Raw genomic sequence first — 27,497 nt, 5'->3', positions numbered from 1 at the left:
TTTAAAGAAACCTGGGGGGACCCTGCAATGGATTGGGGTCGGGGAGGAGTGCCCGGAGAGGATTTCTAGATCCTGAAGGCTCTGCTTTCACAATCCCCCCTTCTGCTATTTTCACAAAACTGGACTCAACCATCAGCTCATGTCACATTCTCTCCTGCTGGCTTAACATTTTTGCAATGGGTGTAACCCGCTTGCTTTATTATTAGTCACCAGCCACAGGCAACAGTGTTCCCATCAGGCTCACATTGCTCTCGTGGTGCTGCTGGGTCCTCTGGTACCCAGCTCAGCAGGAGTCAGTGACCGTGTGAGATCTGGGAATCTCCAGGATCTCATTGGCTGGACTGGCTCAGGGCTTTGTCGGCCAAGAGCCAATCACTGATGATCTGGACTGAGTCCCTTTGTATCTATTGGGACTTCTACAGAGAACATGCCTTTTTTTTTTTTTTGTCTTTTTGCCTTTTCTAGGGCCACTCCCTTGGCACATGGAGGTTCCTAGGCCAGGGGTCGAATCAGAGCTGTAGCTGCCGGCCTATACCAGAGCTACAGCAACATGGGATCCGAGCCACGTCTGCAAACTACACCACAGCTCACGGCAACGCCGGATCGTTAACCCACTGAGCAAGGCCAGGGACCGAACCCACAACCTCATGGTTCCTAGTTGGATTCGTTGACCACTGAGCCACGACAGGAACTCCCAGAGAACATGCTTTAAAAGTGTGCTGTTATTTGACAGTGTCTGAACAGAATGTAGAAGAAATCAACTTTAAACCCAAGAATGCAAATTCATCTGACCAGTTGGGGTTATTCACGGATTCTTCTCCATCATCTAGTAACAACACCCAGTTTTCATGTAGAGGTTCACCCCCAACTCAGGCTTTAGGGAGAGCATATGACCTGGGCTGAGCCAATCAGCACAGCCTATTCCTCTGGCTGCAGTGATAAGTCCAGGCCTGGGCATCTGACTTAAGCCACTCCCACTGAAGAGAAACCTAAAGACCAGTGGAGTCATGCTTCATTTTGTCTGGACTTGGATCAGGAGGCTCTGGGCTCCTTCACTCTGGGTGGTCTTTTGGATCCTGTCCCCTGGCATTGCTTTGGTCGAGGGAACAAAGGGTCTCAGAGCTGGTTGAGTTAACACAGAGCCTGCCAGACCAGAGGCCTTGGGACTCTGGGGTCAGGTGGGGATGGAAGGTAGGGCATGGGTCTCACAGGGGCTGCCTGATGGGACAGAGAGCCTGAATTTGGACACAAGCTCTGCTCTGAGTCTCAGCAGGGTGGTGGAGAGGGATGCAGGAGAGAAAGTGGTATCAGAGCTTCATAAACGGTATGACACCTTGACTGTTTTAGTTACGAATGTGTCTTTATTCCACAAAGCTTCAGCCAGGCAGAGGGAGCCTCAGCTGCTTTTCTACTGGGGGAACCCTGGGTCTGGCTGCAATGATCCAGCCTCAGTAGCCACCATGCTCTATGGTTGGGGGGCAGCTCCAAGGAGATGGTGGGCAGTCATCCAGGCCGCTTGGAGCAGGAGATTCTGAGTGACATCTTCATGGCCACCATGAACATGACTATCCTAAACTTCTCCATCCCCCAGGCCCACACGAGTGGCGCCCTGACAGGTAACTGGAGGTTACTTGGAGACTCGGAGGCCAAAGTTCGTTATTTAAATAGAGAATTGTTTTCCCTCCCCACATTCCTAGAAGGGGGAAGCTTCCAGGAATGACTGGAAATTCCTGTCTCTCGACAAGGCATTGTGCTAAGGACTCAGCCTCCAGCTGTGTGGACCAGGGGCAGAGGCCCGGGGTTGGACTCAAGGGTAACAGTGAATGAAGGATGGATGAATCAAGGAGAAAAGAGCTGGAAGGATATAGGTAACTTATTATGTCTATCTTAGATCAGGGAGAGCCTTTTTAAGCACAGGGGAAAATACTGGAAAGTTTTTACATCAAATTTTACAAGTTCTACATTTAAAGAAAAAAATTACAGAAACAATGTTAAAATAGAGGTGCCTGCAGCATGTACTTGGCAGACAAAGGCTATACAGAGAATTTTTAAAAATCAAGATGGGAGTTCCCATGGCTCAGCAGTAACAACCTGACAGGGATCTGTGAGGATGCGGGTTTGATCCCTGGCCTCGCTTAGTGGGTTAAGGATCTGGCGCTGCTATGGCTGTGGTGTAGGCCGGCAGCAGTAGCTCCAATTTGACCCCTAGCCTGGGAACTTCCATATGCCCAAAAAAAAAAAAAAAAAATTATTAAGAGAAACACTGCAGCAATGAAAATGGATGAGGAACACATATGCGAAGTTCTCAGAAGACTCAAAAAGGGCTGGTCAACAATGACAAAGACAATCAACCGCAAAGAATGGGATTCCACGTTCACCTGGCAAATTGACCAAAACATTGAACGACTGATGCCCAGCGATGGAGGCTCGGTGAGAAGCAAGCAGCCTCACGGCATTGTTGGGAGGAAGTCTATACAATTTCCGAGGACCCTTTGGCAGGATTTATCACAGGCATTTACAAATGTACATGCCCTTCACCCTTCAACTTCTAGGAGGTTGACAAGCGCCCAAAATATAGATTCAAGGATATTCTTCAAGTCATTTCTCATGATAAAGAGAATTGGAAATGGGGTTCCTTGGTGGCTCAGTGGGTTAAGGACCTGGCATTATCACTGCTGCGGCTCAGGTTGCTACTGTGGTGTGGGTTCGTTCCCTGGTCTGGGAACTTCCGTAGGGGTGGGTGTGGCCAAAAAAAAAATTGGAAATGAGCACTGGAGGATCAGATCAACATTGACAGTGGAATACCACACAGCTCTTTTTGTTTTTGTTTTTTGTTTTTTTTTTTTTTGCTTTTTAGGGCTGCACCCCTGGCATATGGAAGTTCCCAGGCTAGGGGTCAGATTGGAGCTACTGCTGCCGGCCTACACCACAGCCATAGCAACGCCAGATCCTTAACCCACTGAGGGAGGCCAGGGATGGAACCTGCATCCACATGGATTCTAGTTGGGATTGTTAACTGCTGAGCCACGAAGGGAACTCCCTGCTACACAGCTCTTAACATTGACTGTGCAGTTACATGTTTTGTTGTAGAAAAATGGCACCAATACATCACATAAAACTGTAGCATAAAAACTGTTTCTTAGAATTTGATTGTGGGTGTACATCCATACATTCATTTTTGCAGATACTCACATGTATAAAACAAAAGGGGTTGGAAGAGGTTCTCTTGTGAAGGTAGATTCGCTGGTGTTGAATGTTTTATTATGTGAGTTTCCTGGATGATTTATTAAAATCAGAGCCAGCCTCTCTCATTTCACAGATGGGAAAATGGAGGTTTGGAATGGGCCAGAGGCTTGCTGGGACCTGGCCTCGCGTCTCTGGGCTGCTCCAGTAGGGAAGGGGCTCTGAGACCCTTCGGCCTGGTTTTCCAGCCCCATAGAGAGGTTCCAACCTCTGAGCTGAGTGCCCCCCACCTCCACACTCTCAGGAGAGCTAGCCCACTTGCAAGACTGGGCCAAGTCTTGTCTAGGGTGACCAGAACTTCTCAGAAGTGCCAGAAATTTCATCACACCGGGCGGAGGGATGGGCGGAGTGAGTCACGAATGAGCTAGGCCACACGAGGCAGGGGCTGCCCATTCCCAGATGGGAGGCGTCAGGCTGGGCAGCTTTCCTAGAACAAGTGGACAGCTTGCAGAAGAGTCGAGAAATCCTAGAGTAAGAGAAAAATGTTAATGGCGTCCCCTGCCTCCTCCCTCCACATGCCCCCCTCCCCGGACCTCAGGCCCTCCAGCCACCCTTCCAAGGGGCTGCTCAGTCCCTGTTCACCCCCTGAGGATGGGGACCTACTGCCTCACTACAAGGGGCTCCCCTCCTGCTTCTGGAAGGGCAGGGATATCGTGTAGACTCTGGAGTCAAGCTGCTCTGGGAAGGAGCCCAGGCTATACCACTGAGACTCAGTTTCTTTGTAGAAAGGAGGTAATAATATCTAGTGCCTTTAGAATGGTTTTGAGGATCAAATGAATTAATCAGCATAGAGTACCAATTAAAATGCTTGGCACCCAGCGTGTGATGAACAGATACGAGTTTCTCGTTCATGCCAATCGGTGTCCCCTATATTTAAGGCAAAGCCTCCTTGGGGAGAGCCTGGGCATCATAGAAAATGGATCCCCCTGATGGCTAAGCCAGCATCCAAAGTGGTGCCAGGGAGGGCGGTGCCGGAACTGGTAAGTAATGTCTCCGCAGTGAAACATGCTATTAGCCAAGGCTCTTGGGTGGGAGCAGTAAACCCCAATTTAAATGGGCTGAAACCCCAACGGGAATTTACTGACCCCTGGAACTGAAAGGGGTGGGCTGGCTTTGGGCCTAATGGACCACGGCTTAGCACGCCTGAGACTTAGTCCTCCTTCAGGTGAGGGTCCGGGCAGGTATGACGACTCCACGATGCTCAGGGATGCCTCCTGCCCCAAGCGTGACTCCCACCTGGTATCCAGGTGGTGCTCAGGTCTGGGTCCATCCTTGGCAGCCTTGCTTCCATCCACAGGAAGGGGAGGGGGGTGGTCACACCACTCCGGCTCCCATTCAGTGACTTCACTGTCATGGTCCAACCTGGCTGCCAGGGAGGCCAGGATGTTGTCTTTAGTCAGGCAGCCCTGGGTCTGGGGACAGTCTCTCTAGGTACGTCTCTTATATGAAGCATGGGGGATGGCCTGATTGGGGGGCTGGGCATCCACGGGGATGGGATGTGTGGTGGTGGGGAAGTTCCCCGCATAACTAGCTGCTCACTGGGTTGAAGGGGGTGCGGTATCGACAGCGGTGTGCCTGGCAAAGAGACTGGAGAGGTGGGTGGGGACAGAGAGGGCCTGGACGGGGTTCCAAGGACTGGCTGTGCACCCACACACCTGAGTGCCATTTTGGCCACCTGCTGGCAGCTGCCATCAGCCATCCCTTGGGCCTGGGGCGTGTCCAATGGGGGTGCGGCCCACTCCTAGGGGCGGGGATGAGGGAAGAGGCAGCATAGTCCCTGGGACTCGGGGTCTGGCGCCAGGCTCCGTGGGCTCCAGGCAGGCCTGTCTCCAGTCCTGGGGAGGACGACGTTGGAAGGAGGCTGGAGAGAGGCTGTGTTTTCCAAACTCAGCAGCACCTTACAGGCAACTGGGACTTGGAAAAATACTGATGCCTGGCCATACCCTCCAGAGCCTCAGGTTGAACTCTTCTGGACTAGGGTGTAGACGCCCCCAGTGATTCTAGATGATGGCCTTGTCCTAAAGCTCAGGTCTGAGTGGTGCTGCCTTGGGTCTTGGGCAGAAAGATGGCAGGCAGCACCACCTCCAGGGTGAGGGGGGAGGGCCTCTGTCTGCAAATCACTGCCCCTTCACTGTGAACATCTTTCTTGTATTTATGGAATATTCTGGAGTGTGGCTGGGCCCACACATAGTGGGCCACACACTGCCCAATCATCAGAGCTGTATCAGAGGCTGAGGGGGAGACAAGAGTGAGGACATGACTGGTCCAGTGCAGAGCTCATCCTCGGGAAAAGCGGGTCCCATCGACTGAGGGACCCAGAGCAGGTGAAGCTCTGGCAGGGAGTCTGGGCCAAGCACTCGAGGGGCAGGCGGCCTCAGGCTGGCGGTACCCACATGCAGGGTGGCATGGCTGCCACCTGCTCTAAACACCTTCAAAGCAGTCTTACGAGGGAGGAACTATTTTACACATGAGGCTGCTGAGGCCAGAGGGCTAAAGCCACCTACTGACGTGGCACAGGGAGACGTGGCTTGAAACCAACCACTTGGCTCCTGAGCCTGTGCTTTTAAACCTTGCTATTGTGTGGAGCTATTATTACTGCTATTCGCATTTCTCAGGTGGCAGGAGAGGCATGGTGACCTCCTCGAGGCCAGCCAGAGAGGATATAGCCTGGGAAGCCGGCGGTCTTTCTCTGCCCACCCAGGCTGGCGTGGGGTGGGGGTGGGGTGAGTGGGCTCACGGGTACAGGTGAGCACTGGCGCCTCGGTGCCTGGGAGCCTTCTGAGATCACACCGATGCAGCTCCACTGCCTACTCTGAGTGTTCTGTCTCCGACTTATCAGCCTGGAACTTCCTCTAGCCTCATCTTGGCCGGGCCCCGGGCCCCAAATTCCTGGTGGGTGATGTGCACTTTGTCTGCGATAACAGGCCTGGCAGTGCTCCGAGGGGACGGCTGCCTTGGCGCAGTTCCAGCTCAGATAACAAGGAAGTCTTCATGTTATCTCCCAGAAAGCTGGCCAGGCCTTGGAGGGGGTGGGTGGGAAGGTGAGGCCAAATCACTGCTCGCTGCCTCCCCTCCTGGCCCAGAGACCTGTGGGTAGAGCACTGCCCAGGCTCACGCGAGGCAAGGCCTGGTGGCTTCCATCTCTGCTGACGGAAGGAAGGATTTAATTTATCACTCACTTGATCATCAGATATTTACTGAGCACGCCCCTGGGGCTAAGCCCTGTTCAAAGTACTTTTAGGTTTCAATTCCTTTAATCTTCCCAACAATCCCATGTGCTAGGCCCTGAGGTCATTCAGCTCTTGTTACAGTTGAGGCAATCAAGGCCCAGGGAGGTCAAGCAATTTTCCCAAGGTCACACAGCAGGCGGCTGGTGGAGTTCTTACCAGGCTATCTTACCTATAGTCACTTATAAATGAATTTTAAAAAGGCAGCTGGTGACAAGTACTCTGAGAGTGATGAGGGAGGGGAAGCTGCTGTCTCTGCTGGGCTCTCCGGGCAGTGACACTGCACTTGCATCTTATGGAGGATGAGCCCACAGTGGGGACATTCCAGGCAGAGGGAACAGCAAGGGAAAACACGCTCCAGGGGGGCAAAGGACGAAGGGCCTGTGCTGTGTCACACAGAAATCGGGCAGGCCTGGGCTGCTCCACAGCCAGCCCTGTCTGAGATCCCGGGCACTTTCTGCTTCATCTCCTCCCAGCTGTGTGACCCCATGCAGGTGACCTGCCTTTGTTCTTGGCTTCCTCACTCCAGTCCTGGGCTCGGGAAGGCCGGGGATATGGGTGGGGCACACCCTGGGCCCATGGCTGCTGTTCAGATGTGAGGTAGCCACTGCTGGGCCATGTTTCTGCTGGAAGGGATGGAAGGTAGCCCCAGAGGTCCTGGTCTAGGCCTCAGGTCCTAGAGAATATGACCCCGGACAGAGAGAGACACAGAACAGAGACCAAGGACAGAGGCAGAGGGACATGCAGAGACCAAGAAGGACAGGGTGAGACACAGAATGACGTCACAGCTGAGATGGAGACACAGAGGGAGATGCAGAGAGGGAGAGACAGGGTAGATGAAGGGTGAGAGATGCCCTAAGAGAGCCAGGGAGATGTGGCCATTCGAAGGAGACACCGAGAGATACAGAGAGACGTTGGTGCACAGCAACAGAGAGAGTGGGCTGAGTGGCTAGGAGATAACAAGAGAGAAGCTGTGAATGCTTTAGATACTAGAATTGCACACTTTAAATGGTGAATTTTACTACATTAAAAAGAGAGACAGAAATAGAAGGGCAGAGTTCTGGGATCTCTTTGGGTTCCGACCGTCTTTGAAGTTAGTGGTGCGGAAGGGTGTAGGCTGTGGGGTCCCTGCGCCTGAGTCCAGGCCCGCTGGGCCCAGGGGGTTTCACCAGGGCTGCCCTGGTGCTGAATGTTTGCCCCAGTCTGGCAGTGCCAGACTTTGCTTGAGTGGGTTCTCGTCTGGGGTTTTGAGACCTTGACCAGGAGAAAGGACCTGGGAGGTCCTAAGGAAGTAAGCCTGCTCCCTGTGGGGCCTCTTACCAAGCACAGGCTCCATAGCTGCCAAACCCAGTGAGTGGGGACCCCTGGATGCCCCACCCTGACTTCACTGTGGGGGTCCCCCTCACAGTACTTAACATGTTGAGCTGATGACTTGGGAGTGTTCACCACCTGTTGGGCCCTGTGCTGTGGGCAGAGAATATGCGGTTCTCCATGGTTCTCCACCAACAGCTCAGGGTTATCCTTGCTCAAGAGATGAACAGACGAGGCTCAGAGAGGTCAAGGGCCTTGCTTAAGGTCTCACAGTGGCCACAAGCAGCTGCGTGGGCTGAGGAAAAGGACAGACCCAGGCTGAGGGCTGGGACGGGGTGCAAGCAGGCCAGAGCAAATGTGGAAGCCCCCAAGGCAGGCAGTGAGGCGAGCAGAGGTGGGCCAGGCCTGTCTCCGGCCAGTGTCACTTCCAAGCCCCTCAGCTCTCCCAAAGTGTCCCAGATGGCCGGGTCTATCTTCTCAGAAGGGACGCTGAGGCCCAGGCTGGCTGAACACCAAGCCAAAGCCCCCAAAGGGCGGCAGGGCCGGGTCTGAGACTGAGCGTTTAAACGGGGTGGCAAGGTGGGCGGCGAGGGGGCGCGGGGTTCGGGGCGCACGCGCGGCGCGGCGCGGCCACGTCCGGCCCCCGGTGCGCGGCTGGGCCCCCTCCCCTGCTGCAGCCGAGACCCCGCCCCGGAGGCGGAGGGGGGAGGGCGGCAGGGGGCCCGGCGCCCGCTCTGCCCGCCCCTCGGCCCGCCCTGCCCCGCCCCGCCCCGCCCCGCGACGCCGCCGGGCTCCGGAGCTCTCGACGCGCCGACGGCCAGGCGGGCAAACGGACGGGCAGACGCGCCGGCGGGCTGACGAGTGGAGCGCAGCGCGGTGAGTGCACACAGACCCCGGTCCGCCCCTGTGGGGTTGGCGCCCCGGCGGGGAGATGCGACACCTTGGCCGGCGCCTGGTGGGGTGCAGGGTCGCGGAGGGCCCCCTCCCGCCTGGGGCCCCATCACCCCTTCCCTTTGCCCCACTCCCACCCACCTCCACCAGGTCCCGAGCCCGGCCGCTGTCCCCGAGAGGGAAGACTGGGCCCTCGGTCGGCACCGCTGCCGTCGCGCTCCTCTCCTTTCCCAACCCGTCCCCGCGCTGCAGCTACAGAAGTTCCCCCGCAGGCAATGTGGGACGCGCCCCTGGTTTCACTGGTCCCTCACACGTCCCTTTCGCGCACACATGCTTAACACACACGTGCCCTGCACACGGGCGATTCCCAGACACGCGTGCCTGTATCAGACGGCTGTGTCTATTAAAAGCGTGTGCCTCCCTAATAGGCACGCATGTCTGCTACACACGTGTGTCTGTCACACACACCTCTCTCACATGTGTCACACACGTGTCTCTCACATGCCTGAGGTCACAGACACTCCCCCACACATCATGAATCTTGCACACAGGGTCACATGCCAGCCACTTGGTAGTGCATCTGGGCCCCCCCACCCTCCACAGGCACAGCCTTCAGTGGGTGCTGTCTTCTGACCAGTGGGGCCAGAGTCAGGCTAGGGGTAGCTTTTGGCTGAGGCTCTCTTATAATGGGGCCTGGGCAGCTATGGGGAGCACAGGGAGGGGGCTCAGGGGGCAGGAGTAGGCCTGACTCTGCCACCCTCCCCATCCCGAGGGTCCCCCCCCCCCCCGCAGTCTCCCAGCAGGGGTGCCCTCCCTCCCTCTGCTGTCCCAGGTCTAACCCCACACCTCAGTCTGTGACTGCCACTTGGGTCGTTCCAAAGCTGGTCTGAGCCAGCAGGTGTCACCGTGATGGGCCGGAAAAAGAAAGTAATCTGGGTGCTGGTTATTGCCCAGAGTCCCTGGAATCAGGGTGCTGGTCCAGGGCCCTCCCAGAGCAAACCTCCTGCCTGGGCCTGGCACATGTGTGCGGCCAAATGGTCAGGACTCTGAGCCTCACCTTCCCCACTTGCCAGTGGGAGTGAAATCCCCACCAGGAGGAAGGGAGGGCCCGGGAACTTTGGCCCCCTGGACTTCCCACCCTCCCCTCCTGCGTCCGGAGCTGTGCTGAGGGGGAGGGACAGGGCATGGATGAAGTCAAAGGCTCTGACTCCGGAGGCGCGAACCTGCCAGCCCCCATGTTTTGCTTGGCTCGTACCATATTATTATTATTTTTAAAAATTTAATTAGCTGCCAGCATTTACAAATTGGCAGGTTTCACATAAAAGTCCGGATTTCCGTCTTCTGAAAAATCACAAGGTCTGGAGGCTCAGGACCCTCATTCCCGCGGGGTGCCCTTGGCTAGTGCTGCTTGCCTGCTGCCTTTGGGGTGGGGCAGGAGACCGCTTCACATTCTTGGCTCCTGCCAGGCCGGCGTGCACCTCTGCTTGGCTGCTCTTGCTGTGTGACCCAGGCTTTTTCTGCAGCACTGCTTGCCCCAAAGTGGGCCTGAGTTAGTCCCCTCACCAATGGCTGGGGAAGCCTTGAGTGAGCCTGTACAGTTCAAGGCCTTAGTGTTGGGAGTGATGAGGGGCATATCCCATCTGCCTGGACTGTGGGGCATCCTTGTGATGGTGTCTGCTGGGCTGCAGAGGCCCCAAGGGAGCAAGGCAGTGATCTTGGAGCCGAGCCTTGTCCTTCTCCCCAGATCCCTATCCTTGATCCTGCAAGGTCACAGTCTTACCCCTTTCTGCAAGATGGGGAAACTGGGACCCAGAAAGCTCTTTCAGCAGGCAAAGGGCAGAATTGGGATTTCCATGCAGGTTTTTCTGACCCTAAAACCAAACTCTTTGCCCTCCCTTTAGCAAGTCCATGAGAGGAGGTATTTGGTCGCATTGGCCCAGGGGAATTCCCCGAACCAGGGTCACACCTGACATGCAGTAGGTGCTTGTGGAACAGCACAGGGAAGTGAAGCTACCTTCTGGCCTGGGGTCCACGTAAAGCTAAATCCAGGGCCGCTGGTGACCTAGACCACTGCGCTTCCTTCGGAACGGCCTGAAAGTCCAGCACACTTTCCTGCTCTGCTCTTGCTGTGACTGTGACCCCAGGATCACCAGGAGGAAGACCCTGGGTCCCTCAGGAGGATTGCCATGTGTCCTGTTGGGTGTCAGAGGCCTGTTTGCCCTGGACTTGGGGGCTGGGGTGGGAGCAGTCCCCTCGCCAACCCCCCCACCACCCCCACCGGCTGGCCCTGGTGGAGGGCTGCTCTTCCAGGAGGGTCGCAGCCAGAGGGATGGGTGGCTTCCTCCTCTCACTCACGCTCCTTGGTGGCCTCTCTCTGGGTGGTGTGGGTGTGGCGGTTGCTGCGTTATTTTAAGTCCTTGTTCCTGGGACCCTCGGCTCTGTTTACCACATGTAGGCAGCTGGATTCATGTGCCCTGAATGTCCCTGTGATGAGTGGTGTTGTGGAAGTTTGTTGATGACCAGATGAGGACCAGTTCTGTCAGTGGCACAGGGGACTTGGAGGTGGTGGGCAGCCCCTGGCCTCCCCTGGTACCTCCTGGAGGTTTTCATTCTTGCTGGGGAGGCAAGTGTTGGGCTGGCCCCGCAGGTGGTGCAGAGGGCCTTCCCCTCCCTTCTGTGAAGTGGGTGCTGACTGAATGCTTTTAGAGCTCGTGGTCCTGAAGTGGGTGTGGAGATGGGGTCCTGGGGTGGTTGGGTGTACCCCCTTTCTGGCTCCTCGAACTCCGAGGGGCCTCCTCCAGCTGAAGGCCTTGCCCTGAGATGCAGCTCCCGCCCAGCCCACAGTGGGGTTCTGGGTTCTGTGCTCTCCAGCCCCACGGCCAATTTTAGGGTGACAGGACCCGTCCTGTCAGGAGCCTGGCTGGCCCAGGCTGAGCGGGAGTCCCACCCTGGGCCCACCTCAGTCCCAGCCAGGGGCCCTTGGTGGGCAACCCGGACACTGCCTTTGGCTCCAGGCACTTACATTCTAGTTGAAGGAGGCTGTGGGCTGAGTCAGGCAATGAAGAAACAAGTTGATTCCAGACAGGTGTAAGTGCCATAAAGGCATTTAGATCAACAGGCAACCAAATCCAGGTGGGAGTGCAGGGCACTTTGAGGAGGGGTCTCTGAGCTGAGATGGGAAGGTGCTGGGGAGGCGGTGAGGCAGAGGTGCAGCTGGTGCAAAGGGCCTTTGGTGGAACTGGGCTTGGTGTGTGTGAGGGACAGAAAAGGAGGAGGCTGGAGCAGGGAGGGGAGAGAGAAGGAGGGGAGGGGATGGGGGGTGGGTGGGGTGGGGAGTCTGAACGTGAAGGAAGTTTCTACCCAGGGAGCAGTGAGACCTGATTCCCTTTTTAAGACACCCTCGCCAGCTGCAAGATCTGGAGGCTTTGTAACTCTGCCGAGAGAATGTTGGCAGGAGTGCTGAGGCCCTGTGCCAGAGGGCTGTTCTCTCATCCTGAGAATCTGCAGGTAATGGGGAAGACAGGGCCATCGACAGACATTTGAGATCCAGGATGATCCATGGTTGGAGCAACCTTACAATGGAATATTATGCAGCTGTGAAAAACGAGGAGGCTCTGAGCTTCAAGATCAGTGGAGAGAGAAAAACAAGGTGCTGAATGGTGTGTAAAATACGCTGCTTCTTGTGTCACAAGAGTCATGTAAATTCACTTGTGTTGTATGCTCACAGGCAAACACTGGGAGGAAGCACTGGGGCGAGGCGGTTCCCAGTGGTTACCAATCTGGCCGGTGTGTGCAGGTGAGGGGGACAGGGTACAAGATAAGGCAACACTCCCACTGTGGGCCTTCTTGAATTTTCTCAATTCTGAGCCATGCCACTGTATTGCCTGTTCAGACAGGCCATTTAATTCAGAAACAGTTGGGTGGTTGGTAGGTGACTTCATTTGTGAGTTCTGAGTACAACCTCTAAGCATGGTTTTTAAGTTCTCTGCTTTATGGACCTTGTTGTTGAACAGACTGACTTCTTCCTGGCGTGGTATACAAAAGTTTCCACTGTGATTGAAGTTAGATGCTAACAAAGTCACTTTTTGCAGAGCTTGGCAAGTGGACAAAAGGAAAAATGCCCCCTTTCTCTCTTCCCCTTTTCCTGTGGGTGTTTCCTTCTGCTGATCTGACTGCTGGCTCTTCCTGGGGTGGGCACCACAGCACTTAGCATTCCATCCTCAGCCTGTTTGCACAGTCTGCCCGCCAGCCGCACTGCAGCTTAGTGACAGATCCAGGGGTCTGTGTAGAGGGCAGCCACTCGAAGGAAAGTCCCTGCTTTCGCATCCTGCAAGACTCACATCCCACCTCTGCTGCTCATGGGTTGTGCTCCCTTTGGGCCGATGACCCCCTCTGAGCCTCAGTTTCCTCATCTGTCAAACAAGTGCCATAATCCCTCTAGCAGGGCTGTTGAAAGTAGGAAATGAGATCACTTACACCTTCACTGAACAGATATTTATCAAGCACCTACTGGGTGCTGGTCACTGTTCTGGGAACAAAGCAGTGATTAGGATGACCTCCCCCACCCCTGCAGAGCTTGTGTTCTGCAGGGTGATGCAGACGGATGCCCACTGTAATGTCCCCAGCTGGCTGTGCACAGGATGAGGAGCAGACGAAGCTGGCGGGGACCGGAGTCGGGGTGGGCTGGGGCTGCCTGTAGGTGGGGCGTCGGAGGAGGCCAGTGGAGCTCAGGCAGAGGACACAGCAGGTGCAAATGACCTGGGGCCGGTGGAGGACAGGACCCCTGTGAGCAGGGAGTGTGGTCACATCTGGGAGATATAGGAGGGCTTTCTTTTAGCCTGGGCATGAAGAGCGTTCAGTTTGGGGAAGGTGAGGCCTGATCGGGATTTTAAGTTGTCCGTCCCCTGCTGCTGTGAGGGGAGCAGGCCTGAGGGTGGCAGCAGCCCAGGGCCTCGTGGGGCAGTGGGGAGGATGGGGCTGCAGGCCCCCACCCCGGGATGGTTGGGAACCCTAGCCGGTCATTGTGTGGGAGGAGCAGGGAGAGGCTGGCAGGACTCAGGTTCCTTCCATATCAGGAATAGGTACCTAGGGCCTTGGGTCCTCTGTTTGCTCAAAGCACCCACATTAGCCTCTGGCATGGGCCGGCCCGTGGTCCCTCCGTGGCCATCCTGAGACCCCGGGGACCCATGTCAGCAGTTCTGAAAGGCTTCAGTCAGGGCTATTCTGGAGGAGAGCAGAGAGGCTCTAGGAGCCTGGGCCTTGTCAGGGAGGGCTTCCTGGAGAAGGTGATACTGACACTATGAAGTGAAGCTTGAGGAGTGAACAGGAGAAAACCTTGCTTGAAGAGGTGGGTTGCACAGGAGGACAGAAATAAGGCTGGTTCTGTGTACTGGACCTAGACATGGAGGGCCTCCAGTCCTGGTCTGAGGATGGATGATGGGCAGTCTTGGGGCATTTCTGAGCAGGGGAGGGGCATGACCAGAGCATTGGAGGGGCCCCCTGGCAGCCCTGGTGTTTGGGTGGGGCTGGAGGGGGCAAGCTGGCAGGTGGGAGGCCTGAGAGGGTGACCGGGCAGGGAGATGGTCTCAGAGCGGGTGGGCCTGGCTGCAGTCACATAACAAGTGAGGAGTAGGGAATGGGCGGGAGCCAGGTCTGGCTACCTCCAGGTCCTGCCTGGGCGGGCCGCCCTGGATTATGGGGTCCCATGGCACGCACGCACCACTAATTCCCCTCCTTGGGGCTGGTTCCTTCCCAGGGCCCCTCTGGGGTCAAGCCATGCGTCATTTTGCACCATTGTCCTCAGGGTTGTTGGAATTTGAAAACATTGCAGAAATGTGTGTGACTTCTCATATATGGAGATGATTGCAAAGAAAGTGCTGCTTTGGGGAAAGGTTATTTCCTTCCTCCAGGGTGGGGAGCCTGGCTTTAGGGAGGTGGGTACTGTAATGTGGGTGGCTAGAGCGACCCCGCCCGGGTCACAGTGTTGGTGAGGAAGTGGTGCTGCCTGCCTGCCTGCCAGGGGCTGGTGGGGGCACATTGAGAGCCTTTGCTTGGCCCAGAGGGAGGGGGCCATGAACACCCATGTGCCTGGGAGTGACTGGCCAACTTCGGGCATAGGAGGCCTTTGCCTTTGAGGGAACCATGCTTGCCTCAGGCCATCTCACCCCCTAGGGACTTAGTTTCCTCATCTGCAAATTGGGGATACCCCTTTTGGCTTTGCTGTTATTTGGTGCCCAGGAATGGCTGGAAGCGTGGGAAGAGGGTTTGGCAGCTCTGGGTGATTGTGGCTTGAGGACCTAGCCAGGCCAGGTCTCTCCTGTAAAATGGGCCTGGTGGTGGTATTGGCATAGGAGGTTGGGGTGAGGACTGAGGGGCGTGTGGAAAGCCCTGCACATGACTTTGGCAAGCAGACACAAGTTATCTAGGTTCTTTGGAGTGTCACGTCCCCCCACCCATTCTGCATCAGCCTCCCATTCTGCCACAGCCCGGGACTGTCGTCCCACCGTGTCTGTGGTCACAAGTGAGCTTTGGGCGCTCCAGAGAATTCTGTTCTTAGAGTGCCCCTCCTCGTAATGAGGACGTTGGTCTTGATGCCTGTGCACAACTGCACAGTACCCTCCTGACCCCCAGTGCGTGCAGGGTGTGTACACACATCCTCTCTCTCTTCACTCTGGTTTTCATGTCAGCTTTCCAGGTCCTCAGGAGCTGGGATACGAGCCATCCTCCTAGTGGGTTGGTGCTGGCTAAGTGTCTAGGGTCCCTTATCTGATTCTGCATATCCTCGGAGCAGGTTAATTTCAGGGTTGTCTCACTGTGGGCACTGCATAGGGGGTCCTGTGCCCTTTCTTGGGGAAAAGCCAGCATGTGTTGACTTCTCATAAAGTGACTGTTGGCACAGTGCCGTCATGTTTTCTGCTGGCTCGCCCCACCTCCTGTGCCTTTATGTTATAGTTAATAGGTTTTGAAAAATCCCTCCCCTGTTTTCCTTATTCTGAAAGGAGACCATTTTCAACAACTGTGGATAGAAACCAGAATCACTTGCTGTAAACCAGCAGGACCCATGAGAATAAGTTTGATAGCCTCAGCCCCTCCTGCTCCCTCCTCGGTCTCAAGCCCAGCAGTCCTGCCCCTGCAGAGAAGGAAGGATGGCACATGTGCTGCACGCGGGGGCTCTCTGCCACCCTGATTGCTAAGAGCGTGAAGGGGTGGCTCCTCACCATGGGGCCTCTGGTACCTCTGCCTGCCCCCTGGGATCTGACCTAACCCTACCATGTCATCTCTAGCCTGGGTGGGAGAGGACCCTCTGGCTAATCATTGCTGTTTCCTGCCAGGCAGGGCTGGGAGATGAGGCTGTGGTGTGTCGGGTAGTGGCTGGTCCCTGTTCTCATGTGGGGGCTGGGGCGTCCCTGCCACCCTCAGCCCTGTGTCCTTCTGGCTGCCTGGGCAGAGCCCTTGGGCATAAAGGCAACTCCATTGGTGGCATCCTGCGGCCTAGGGTCAGTGCTGGGGAGGACAGGCTAGAGCTCAGGGCCAGGGCCCAAGTGCTGAGGGGTGGGGGCTGTGGGTGTCTGGCGAGGTGAGGCTGGGCCCAGTCCATGGAGGCCTGGCCAGTTGGGAGTGTGCCTTGGAGACTGTAAAGTGCTGCATCCAGGTGAGCAGAGTCGTCAGTGTGTTGTTATTGTGGGTCAGACCACTGACACACAGCAATGGCCGGTCAGTCCCAATTGGACTCGGGGCCTGGTGTGAGGAAGAGTTTGTCCAACGTTACGCTCTCATGAGTGAGAGAGACTCGTTTAAGGGACTGCTGGGAACAGAAAAGATGTGGCAACATTGGCTGCCTCATCTGATGTGCTGGCTTCAGACTTGGCTGTATCCAGGTTCTCTAAAGATGCCATGAGGGCTGTGTCTCTATTCTTCATATTGGTTATTCTCAGGCGGTCTCTGCCACCTGGCACTCAGGTGGCCCAGTAGCTCCAGGCTCCTTCTCTTCAGCCCAAGAGCTTTACTGTGGGTTTGGGCAACTGGGCTGTGTGACCATCCCAGGCCCATCATTGCAATTGGGGAAGGAGCCCTATAGTTTGCTGTCCTGTGGTCCACATAGCCTGAGAGTGGGAAAATAGGGTTCTCTTACCAGGAGGAGGGGCAGAGAGCCCCATATCACTACCAGCCTACTCTCTATAAACGGCCTACACATTTCTTTCCATGTCCGCATCTCACATGGTGGACACAGCCTGAGGGGATGTGAGGATGTCCCTGTGCGAGTAAAGGCAGCTCTTCACCATTTGGGGTTGTTCCTGTTGAAACAGGGAGTTGGAGGTTGGGGGTGGGGCTATGGTGGCCTGACCTACAATCCAGCCACACTTGCTCCAAGTCAGGATGTGGGCAGTGTCTATTACCCTCTGAGGGTTTGTGCTAAACCTCTTGTTTTTTTTCATCCTTCTCCTTGAACTCTGGAGATTGAGGAACGCCATGTACAGAGTGCAGGGAGATCAAAAGAAGCAGCTGTAAACTCTGAGGAAAGATTTCCCTGAAGGGGAATGCTGAGCTGGGTCTTCAGGGATGAATGAGAGTTTGCTCAGGGGCACATGGGTGTGCCTGGCAGAGGGAGCAAAGGAATAGGCAAATTTGAGGGGCAGGTCTTGTTTTATGTTGATCATGCTTCGAATGCGTGAATGTGTGTTGTTTGCCTGGCACAGTGTTGGGGTCTTTACATCCCCTCTTGAGTCCTCCCAGTGTTGCTAGGGGGCCAGTGTGACTGGGCCCACGAGCAGATGGAAGCATGCTTGTTCCAGGGTCATGTGTTCTGGGCCTCCCAGAAGCTTGGGTGGGGAGCGGGGTTCACGTTTGAACCTTGACCTCTTGGGTCCAGGGCTTGATCCTACTTGCTGCCTATCTCTGTTCCAACGGTGGTGGCTGACAGCCTTGGGGGCCCCATTGTTATGCCACAGGCTGGGCCAGACCCTCTTGTTGGCTGCATATGGCTGTCCTGCTCGCAGCTTGAGGAATTCCTAAATTTCAGGGCCGTGCAGATAAATAGGGGTGCCGGCCTGGCAAAGAGAAGCACAGAGCTTCCAGACGCTGATGCTCTGAGGGCAGCCGAGGAGGAGTCCAGCTCCGCCCATCCCTGTCTGTCTGTCTGTCTCCTTGCTTTACTTTGCTTCCCTCTGGGTCTCTGTCTCCTTCTGCCTGTCCCTGTCCTACTCTTTTCCATGCCAGAATCACAGGTATGATTCTGTGCCCAATCTGTGAGATAGGGCATCTGTGTGGAGGGTGGGTAGGCACTGGTGGTTACTGTGGGAGCCTCCCAGTTTTGCCACTGACTTGCCAGGTGTCCATGGGCAAATTTTTCTCCATCTCTGAAGGTTCTTCTGGAATGAGTGTGGGTGATGCATTTGTAGCTCGTCTCATGCCCTGCTTCATCCCTGTGTCCGGCCATACAAATTAATCAGTCCCCCCCATTTCCACCCTCCCAGACGCATCCGAGTGCCCAGGTGGACCAGAGCGGTGTCAGGGCTGAGCAGAGAGCAGGGTTCCTGCCTCAGAGACCCATCCAGTGTGAGCTGTCATCAGGGAAAGCCTAGAAACCTTGGCCCTGATGAGCACCCTGTCTAGTTAGAAGGGAGGTGGGATCAGAGCATACCCACCCAAGGCACTGTGTGAGCCCCGAGCGCAGGGATGTCAGCCAGGAGACAAGATGCTGACAGCCTCCTGTGGAGCTGTGTAGCCAGTGGGGCCGGGGTGTGGCAGGAACAGGAAGCAAGTTCTCAGGGTTCCCAGAGGGAGCACAGTGCAGTCCAGGCAGAGGGGCCATATTGGTGCTTCGGGTGCAGGGGCCCTAGGGCCCACCAGGTAAGGGCGCCCAGCACACGTGTGCACGCACAGGCTCAGTCTCTCACACACATACTCATACATGCCTAAACACCCCTCAAGTGCACAGACCTTCCACTTAGATTTCATATGCATACAGTGGCATTCACACACCCAGACTGCGGCCCCTACCTCTCATGAAGGGACCCTGGGTCTTTTGGCTTCTCTTGAAAACACATCTTGTGTCAGGAGGAGGAAAAGAAGGGGTGGTCTGCCTGAGCCTGGAGGCAGAGTGAGGAGAGGGTCCTGACCTTGCTCCAGGGACCACCTCACCTCCCTGAGTGATTTTCAGGGCAGATGGATCCTGTACTGGACTCCTGGACTTGACTCCAGGGGCTGCAGCAGATGAGGAGGGGCTGTGCTGTGGTTTGGGAGGCTCTGGAGGATGGGGGGATCCCAAACTTTATCTCCCACCTCTGTGTTCCTTTTTAGGGAGGGAATTAAACCTCCTGAAGGCCATTTTCTTCTGTGGGAGGGCGGGATGGTGAACCCTTTCTCTGTGCCAGGGAGGGGCCCCTCCCATAGGGAACAATCCCCTTTGCCAGGAGACCCTTTCTTTTCTCAGAGCTTTTAACCACAAAATATTGACGTTTACTAACTACTTCTTCCTAGCATCTGCTGAGCTGATCATGTAGAATTTTTCTTTTAGTGAATTGTGTTTTTTTTTTTTTTTTTTTTTTAGTATTGAACCACCCTTGCATTCCTGAGGTAAACCCTATTTGGACACACTATGTTATTATCCCTGTAATATGCTGCTGGATTCAATTTTCTGATATTTTATTTAGGGCTTGGCAGCTGGATTCATAAGTGAAGCTGGCCTGTACCTCCCTCTCCTTGAAATATTCACGTCTGCTTTTGGTATCAGGACTTTCCTAGTCTCATAAAATGGGAGGAGGAGGCACCTTTCTTTTTCTAGGCCCTAGAACCATTTTTTAATAGGGTGGGGTTTATTGTCAGCTCTAACTGTACCACGTCTTGGGCTGGCTTCCAGAGATACTTTTAAATTTAATCCCACAACACCCTTTGAGGGGAATAGGATGCTTCTTGTCGAACAGACGGGGAAAGTGAGGCCCAGAGAGCTGGAGCCTCTGCGCTGTGGTCAGACAGCAGGAGGTGGCTCCACTGGGCTGTGAATGCAGGCTGTTCTGCTCCAGGGCCTGTGCTTTTCACTCTGTTCACCATGATGCAAAGATTTTGAGACACTGCTGGCCTAGTTCTGGATTTTCCGAGGAGGCTGGGAAGAGCACTGATTGAATGTCAGAACTTTCTTCGCTCTGCTCAGCATCTGCTGGCCTACCATCATCCATGCATCTGTTAGTCCAGCCATTCTTTAGCCATTTGTCCCCAGGCCAATGCACCCACCACTAACCAGCCTTCCCATCTGTGCCTCCTCCACCTCCTCACCCATCTGTGCCCATCCACCCGCCTGCCCATCCATCAGATGTTTATCTACAGGCTAGTTTCTCATTCATCCACTGATCCACCTTCCTATCCATCTGTCCTCCAGTCCCTCACCCATTTATCCATGAGCTAACCATCATCCATCTGATCACCCATCCATCTCTTCGTCAACTATCCATTCACCTGCCAATTCTCTTAAACATTTGCGAATCTACCTTCTCACCCATCAGTCTTCCAATCATACTCACCCACCCATTCATCCACTCATCTCTACATTCGTCTACGCATCCACTCTTTCACCAACCCATCCACCCACCCATCCATCCATCTATCTATCCATCCATTGTATCCAGTTACCAATCTACCCATCTACTTGCCCTTAGTGCTTGGTCTTAAGGTAGGGGGTAGGATTTGGGTGTGGAGAGCTTCAAGAGGGAGGGCACCCTGCTTTGGGATAATGAAAGGCAGCTTTGCTCACCACTATAGCACCAATGCCACTTATTTGGGATAACGATGATGAGAGGAGAAGATGAGAAGTTGGGAACCAGAGTCTTTGAGTTTAGCAGGAAGTGGATGTGTGGAGGGCAACCGAGGGAAATGGGTTAGGAGAGAAAGGTGGGAGCTAGATGGTGAAGGACTTTGAATGCTACCCTTAGGAATTTACACTTTATTCTTAGGCGGGGGGTATTCACCCCAGGGTCCACGAGTAAGTTTCAGGGAGTCTGTAAGGCCCCCTAAAATGATAGGAAACAGTTTTTTTTTTTAGAGTATTTTATTTATTTATTTATTTTTGTCTTTTTGCTATTTCTTGGGCCACTCCCGCGGCATATGGAGGTTCCCAGGCTAGGGGTCGAATTGGAGCTGTAGCCACCGGCCTACGCCAGAGCCACAGCAACGCGGGATCCGAGCCGAGTCTGCCACCTACACCACAGCTCATGGCAACGCCGGATTGTTAACCCACTGAGCAAGGGCAGGGACCGAACCCGCAACCTCATGGTTCCTAGTCGGATTCGTTAACCACTGCGTCACGACGGGAACTCCGGAAACAGTTTATATAAGCCCATATATCTGTGAAGACTCATGGTTGCAAGTGACAGAAAACCTGGTCCAAGTTAGCTTAAGCAAAATGGGTTCGTGTCATCGCACATTTCAGCTTTTCTGTTAACTTCAGGCATGGCTGGATCCAGGGGCTTAGTGACTATCACTGTGACTCTGTTTCTCTTTTTTCCATTTCTTGGCTTTTCCTTTTTTTTCTTTTCTTTTCTTTCTTTTTTTTTTTAGCTGGTTGTAGCCTCAGACATTCTCTGCCATTCACGATGGCTTCATTGGCCCTCAGTGTTAAATCATCTCATGCCTCATACAGTGGGAATGAGAGAGGCTGTTTGCCCAACATCTCACCTGAATTGGGTCTCACAGGCTCGGGTTGGCTTGGTGTCCATCCCTGAGTTGAGCATTGTTGCGAGAGGAATGAGAAGCACTGTTTGGAGTGATGGTTGAGTGGTATGGACCCCAGAGTGACAGCCAGGAGCCATTCTTGGAAGGAGGGTGATTATACGTTGAGTGATCAGAAACCACCCCTTGTCCACTGCTAAGTTTTATTCACATTTTCCTTTTTTCAGTGGAGGTGGCTGGGTTATCAAAGGGGTCAGAGGTGCTAGGGAGCCATTCAGGACTGTGAATCGGGTGGGAGGAGATCAGACGAGAAGTCCTGGGTAAGCTGGATGCCTGTCTGTCTGGGGCCGGGTGGAGGGCAGGGGGACGCCAGGTGGGGAGGGGGGTGAGCTCAACCTTGGCCGAGGGCAGGACTGTTTCTCATTGCCCCGCCCGATGAGCGTTTCCTCTCTCCAGAGTCAGGGCTTGTGGGGAAGGAAAATATCAGCTCCTCCTGGTGCCAAAAGCAACATTTTCTTTTCTCAAAGTTTGATTATAAGTCATGGACATTCATCTTTGTAATTTTTCACCTGCTTGTGTTGCTAATGAGATTAGTGATTATATACGCAGGATCAGCTCTTACCCAGGTTTAAGGAGTTTTTTATTCATTTTACTGGTTTTTTTTTTTTTTTTTTCTTTATTAGCAAAGAGAGGGAAGGGAGGGGAAAAAACCCTGGCTGTTGTACTGGAAGGATGATTTTCCCAGTGTTTTCATGAGCTCACCCGTGGAAGGTCCCCAAGGGCCGTGTGAGTGTGCAGAGTCATAGGGCCCCCCGACATCTTCTGTGCCTCCCACCTGGACCTGACTGCTGTCAGCACTTTGCACCCAGGGTTGGCCCCAGAGCCGTGACTCCGTCACTCTGGACCCAGCCCCCTCCTCCTTGGGGGTCTTGGGCCAGCTCACTGTGCCCTCAGCCTTGCCCGCCCTCCCTAGGCCCGACTTGTATTTTTGCAAATGATGGCATCAATTATTGAGATTTTTGCCCATGAGGAAATGAAGGAAAATAGGCCTTTAAAGATGGAAGCCAAGTTTGATCACTTTTTTTTTGGTAATTGGTGACTGTTTTTCCTCTCCCTCCCCTCCTCTCCGTTTCTCCTGCCAACACACCCTCTGGCCTCCGTTTCTTTTTTCTGGACTACTGTAATTGGCTCTTTTCTTGTAAAAGTCTCTTGTATTGTGAACAACCACACACACAGAAAGTACATGAAAGTCAGCATACAGTTGAATAAATGCTGGTGTAACCTCCACTTCTGAACTTGAGGACTCCTTCCCCACCCCCCTCAGCCCCAGGTCCCTTGCTCCCTGCCCCCCCAATCCCTCAGGTATGCTCCACCACTGGGTGTGACTTTCTAGCTCTGCCCCCTGCCTTTGTCTTCCCCCCAAGTGTTGTTGAGGTTTTACTTGGCTCTGTGCTTCCTGTCACTGGAATCTTCCTGAGCCTTCTGATGGCCTCCCAGTGTGCTATGACCCAGAGGTGGCCCGCCACCTTGTTGGAACATTGTCCACTAAGAGTGCATTTTGCCGTGTTCCCTGGGGCTCTGGGCGTGAGTGACCTACTAACCTGTCTCCTCTTCCGACCTCTCCCCTGTGCCTTTTCCCTCCTGCTGCTCACCTCACCTCCTCCTACCCTCTTCTCTGTTCCCTGCATGCTGGCCACAGTGGCTCAGGCTGGTTCCTGCCTCAGGGCCTTTGCATGTGCTGTTAGTTACCACTGCCTGGGATGCTACTCTCAGATCTTTGCATGGCCACCACATTTGTGTTAGGCAAGTCTCAGCCAAAGTGCCACCTCCCAGGTGAGGCCTGTTCTGTCCATTCTTGCCGAGTCTCACAGTCCATTTACTGTCCTCTTAATTTATTTGTTGTGTGTCTCTTTCTTCTGCTGGGTGTTGGCTGCCTGGAGGTGGGGCGGGGGGAGGCTCTGGGTATTGTTCATGGCCACATCCCAGGACCTCTCGTAAAGGCTGGCAGGTCTCAGGTGCTCAATGAACATCTGCACGTGGAAGATCTCTGGCTGGGCTACCCTGGCCAGGCAGACTTGGGTTCAAATCCCTACACCAGCTTTTACGGCTGATAGTGACTGTGGGCAGATCATCCATCCTATCTGGGCCCGAGTTTCCTCCTCTGTAGAGTGTGGGTGAATACAACCAACATCCTAGAAACTCTCGGTCCACTTGTTGGCCCCACTGTCAGCACTGAGGAAGCCATACTAAGATAAACCCGATCAACAGCTAAAATCCCTCCTAACGTTTGCTGCCAAGAATGAGTTTATTTTTCCCAGAGAATTAAATGACTTCCTCTTATCAGACCAGGAGCACCAGGTCAGCCTCTAATTTCCCTTTTGGCCTTGGCTGCCAGGAAGCTTACCATGAAGGGAGGTCTTGGGGCAGCCCTTGTTTCCTGGTGGGTCTTCAGTTTAACATTGTTTTTCCTTTTCTCTTCCTGCTCTTTGATTATTCATGTTTGCCTCCACAGTTCATAGGTTTGCTTTCTTCTTACTCTTGTAAAATGCATGTAAAACTGACCATCTTAGCTGTTTTTGAGTGTATAGGTCAGAGGTGTGACATATATATATACGTTATCATGCAGCTGTCACCCCCAGAACTCTGTTCATCTTTCCAAACTGAAACTTCGTCCCCATTAAACACTAATGCCCCCCTTCCCCAGCTCCTGTACCTACCATCCTACTTTGTGTCTCTGTTGACTCCTCTAGGGACCTCCTATAAGTGGAATCATACAGTATGTGTCCCTTTGTGACTGGCTTCTTCCACTGAGTGCAGTGTCCTCAAGATTCATCCATGTTGCAGCCTGAGTCAGAACGTCCTTTATGAGGCTGAATAATACTCCATTGTGTACATAGGCCACATTTTATTTTATTTTTTTTTGCACATCGTTGGTCACTTTTTCTTTCATTTTAAAAGTTTTTTTGGAGTTCCCGTCGTGGCTCAGTGGTTAATGAATCTGACTAGGAACCACGAGGTTGCAGGTTCGACCCCTGGCCTTGCGCAGTGGGTTAAGAATCCGGAGTTGCCGTGAGCTGTGGTGTAGGTCGCAGATGTGGCTCAAATCTAGCGTTGCTGTGGCTGTGGCGTAGGCTGGCAGCAACAGCTCCGATTAGACCCCTAGCCTGGGAACCTCCATATGCCTCAGGTGTGGCCCTAGAAAAGATAGATAAATAAATAAATAAAATAAAAATAAAAAGATTTTTTGAAGTATAGTTGATTTATAATACTGTGATAATTTCTGCTGCACAACTATATAGGCCAGATTTTGTTTTTCCATTCATTTGTTGATGGACACCTGGGTTGCTTCTGCCTTTTGGCTACTGTGAATAAAGCTGCTATGAACATAGGTATGCAAACACTATTTTTAATATGTTACTTTCTTACTGTTCTGAGCCTGGGGTGATCGCAGCCCAAATTAGAAATTAAAGGCAGGTTTGGGAATAGTTTCTAGGGCCAAACGCTCTAGCTTGCTCTTGCGTGGGTGTGTGTACGTGTGTACATGGGTGTCTGCATATGTGTGTGGCAGAGCTGTGGCCCCTCCTGGTGCCCTGGCTGCTTCCTTCTCCTGGTGTACTTGTTCCCCAGCTGCTGCTAATGGCTCATACCTGTGCCCAGATGTTTGCCCTTGGCCTCCTCCATGGGCCTAGGAGGTAATTCCCTGTTTGTTCCACTGCCATCCTTGGCCAGTGACTCACGGATGTCCCTGATGAGGTGAGCCCCGCAGTACCAGTCACGCCGCAGAGCTCCCATGGATCAGGCTGGTGTCATACTCCAGCCAAGATGACGTCTTTGCCATTCATTTCCCTTCCCCCAAGGGTTCTCCCCCAATGAAATGGGCACAGAACCACATCTCAGGCTGGGCTTTCCTCCTGTGGTTGTGCGTCTGGCTGGGGGATGAGTGCTGTTGGATTCTGATGCAGTTGATCTATCAGACCGCTCGAGAAGGAGTAGGCTCCTTGGAGGGGGCAAATTCCCCATGTCTTTTGCATAGAGAAGAGACAAGTCCTAACCCTGAAAGGCGGTCATTCAGACAGTGACCCTGGGCCAGTAGGAGCAGGACCTCCTGCCTCCCGGGCCTGTCTCCTTTGTGTGTAGACAGGAGAAACCCAGGAGGGTTCTGGAGGACAGCGAGGAACCGGGGAGCCCAGTGCTACCGATGGAGAGTATGCCTGGATCCGCTGGCGAAGCCTGGCCGTCAGGTCTACCTTCTGATTTTCCTGGAGCAGTTGGGAATCCAGCTCTGCTGTAAAATATTCTGTTTTCCAGTGTTAGTACAGTAAATGAATTATAAATTAATAACATTTCCATGTTATACTATCAGCAGCTAATTTCAGAAGCACCACATGGGCCCTCAAACATGGTTCACAGACAGATGCTGGGGTGCTGGTTTGTGACCAGCCTTCTGTGGACTTGGGGGTGGAGGGCGGCCATTTGAGCGGGCTTCAGAGAGAAGCTGGGGCGGCCAGTGGGCCAGGTGGTCCGATTACTCATGTGCTAGTAACTGGTATGTCTACAAGGGTCTTGGATGTTTATTTCCCTTCTGTCACCTCAGCTGTTGGAAAGTCTCTGGGTTCTGCTCTAGTGGCCTCAAGTTTGAAAGAAAGTCACCTGCAGGTATTTTTGAGGTTTTGAAGCCACAGCAACACCAACCTGGGACTTTCTTCTTGTCTGGGGTTGCCCAGTTCAATTGGAATTTCAGAGAAACGAGGAACAAGTATGTCCCAGATTCTGCAGAGGGCATATTTCATACTAAACAATGATCCATTGTTTACCCCAAATCCCACTGTGGCTGCATGTCTTGTATTTGTATCTGTGAGTGCTGCAGGCTTGTTCTTGTCAGAATCAGAAGGTTCAGAAAACTGGGAAAAGGAAGAATTTCCTAACTTTGTGATTTGGTGTCACTTAAGGCCAGACCCCACTTCCAGTGCTGGTGGCACTGGTGAGGAATCTGTTCCCAGGGCCAGGTGGGGCCACCAGGGTGTCCTTGCCAGCTCACAGGTTTTCATCTGAGGCCTTCTTTGGGTGCTGCCGCAGTTCATTTATTGGGGACGGAGGGTCACCTTTCTGTAGGGATGTGTGCCTGTGCTTGGGACAGTGGCAGTGAGGGTGGCAGAGAGAGGTGCATGCATCAGGGCGAGTGAAGGCACTTCTGGTATGCCATCCCCCCTGCCCAGGCCCCTGTGGTTGGGGGACAGTGGGCATGTCTCCCACTGCGGCCTCCGCCACTGTCTCTAGGGATACTCCCAGAAGAGACCCTTGCTGAGTGCGCCCCTGCCCTGTCCTGTGCACATTCCAGTGTGAGACCTTGACCCCGGCTACGTGAGACTTTAACAGGGATCAGATCAGCCAGGGACACCCCACCTCCTTGCTCCTGCCTTGAGCCTGTGCCCTGCACCAAGAAGCCAGAAACCCCATACCCCAGGCACTGGTGTTTGGCTCCCACTTCCTTCCTATCTAAAGGCCTCTTGTCTCTGTCTTTTCATTTGAGGGCTGAACCCTGGGCCCCCACCTGCACTTTCCTGAGGCTTGGAGGTCCCTGCCTGCAGAGGGCCCAGACCTCAGGGGCTAAGAGCCGAGGTAACTGTACTCCTTGACTAATAGCACGCAGTCATCTTGTTCTCTGAGAGGTCCTGCTGTGACTTTATTGGTCTACTTTTCCTGCCATCCTTGCCCCCAACCAGGGCTGATGCCCAGGTGTGTTTGTTGTGTCTTCCCTTGGTGAGTGCCTTTTGCCTGTAGGTGGTGGTGGGCTGTGCCTCGGTCTGTTCCTTGTCCACTTGGTGTTCTGTTTCCAAGGTCCATCGTCATTGCTCGGTGCACCCAGAGCACTGGCTTTGAGTCCTTCGGGGCCGTTGTGGAGTTGTGTCTGTCAGGTCCGACGTAGAACAGAGGGGTGGGTAGGGTGCCCTTGGGGTAGGGGCAGCTCTTGGAGCAGCTGTGGAGGGTGGGTAGGTGGGCACCTTGGTGCCCTGGGCCTGCAGGATGGGGGAAGGGCAGCTCTCAGGCTCCAGCAGGGTCACCCAACAGGAGCTGTGGCCTTGGGGGAGGGGAAAAGCCACTGCCAAACCCCTGCTGGGAAGGGAACATACAGGGGAGGTGGAGAACAACACCTCGACCCCTCTC

General features: G+C 54.1%; 1 protein-coding gene across 2 annotated transcripts in view; it reads left to right on the top strand.

Moving 5' to 3' along the window:
• FBLN2 (fibulin 2) overlaps positions 8,544 to 27,497 on the top strand; it is a 73,176-nt gene continuing 54,222 nt past the window's right edge. For both annotated transcript variants that reach the window (XM_021069383.1, XM_021069382.1), the window contains exon 1: positions 8,544 to 8,657. The gene's annotated coding sequence lies outside the window, so the exon portion shown is untranslated. The remainder of the gene's footprint in view (positions 8,658 to 27,497) is intronic.

Source organism: Sus scrofa, chromosome 13 (assembly GCF_000003025.6).
Source record: "Sus scrofa isolate TJ Tabasco breed Duroc chromosome 13, Sscrofa11.1, whole genome shotgun sequence".
NCBI classification, from domain to species: domain Eukaryota; kingdom Metazoa; phylum Chordata; class Mammalia; order Artiodactyla; family Suidae; genus Sus; species Sus scrofa.
This window is presented reverse-complemented; position numbering and strand designations above follow the sequence as displayed.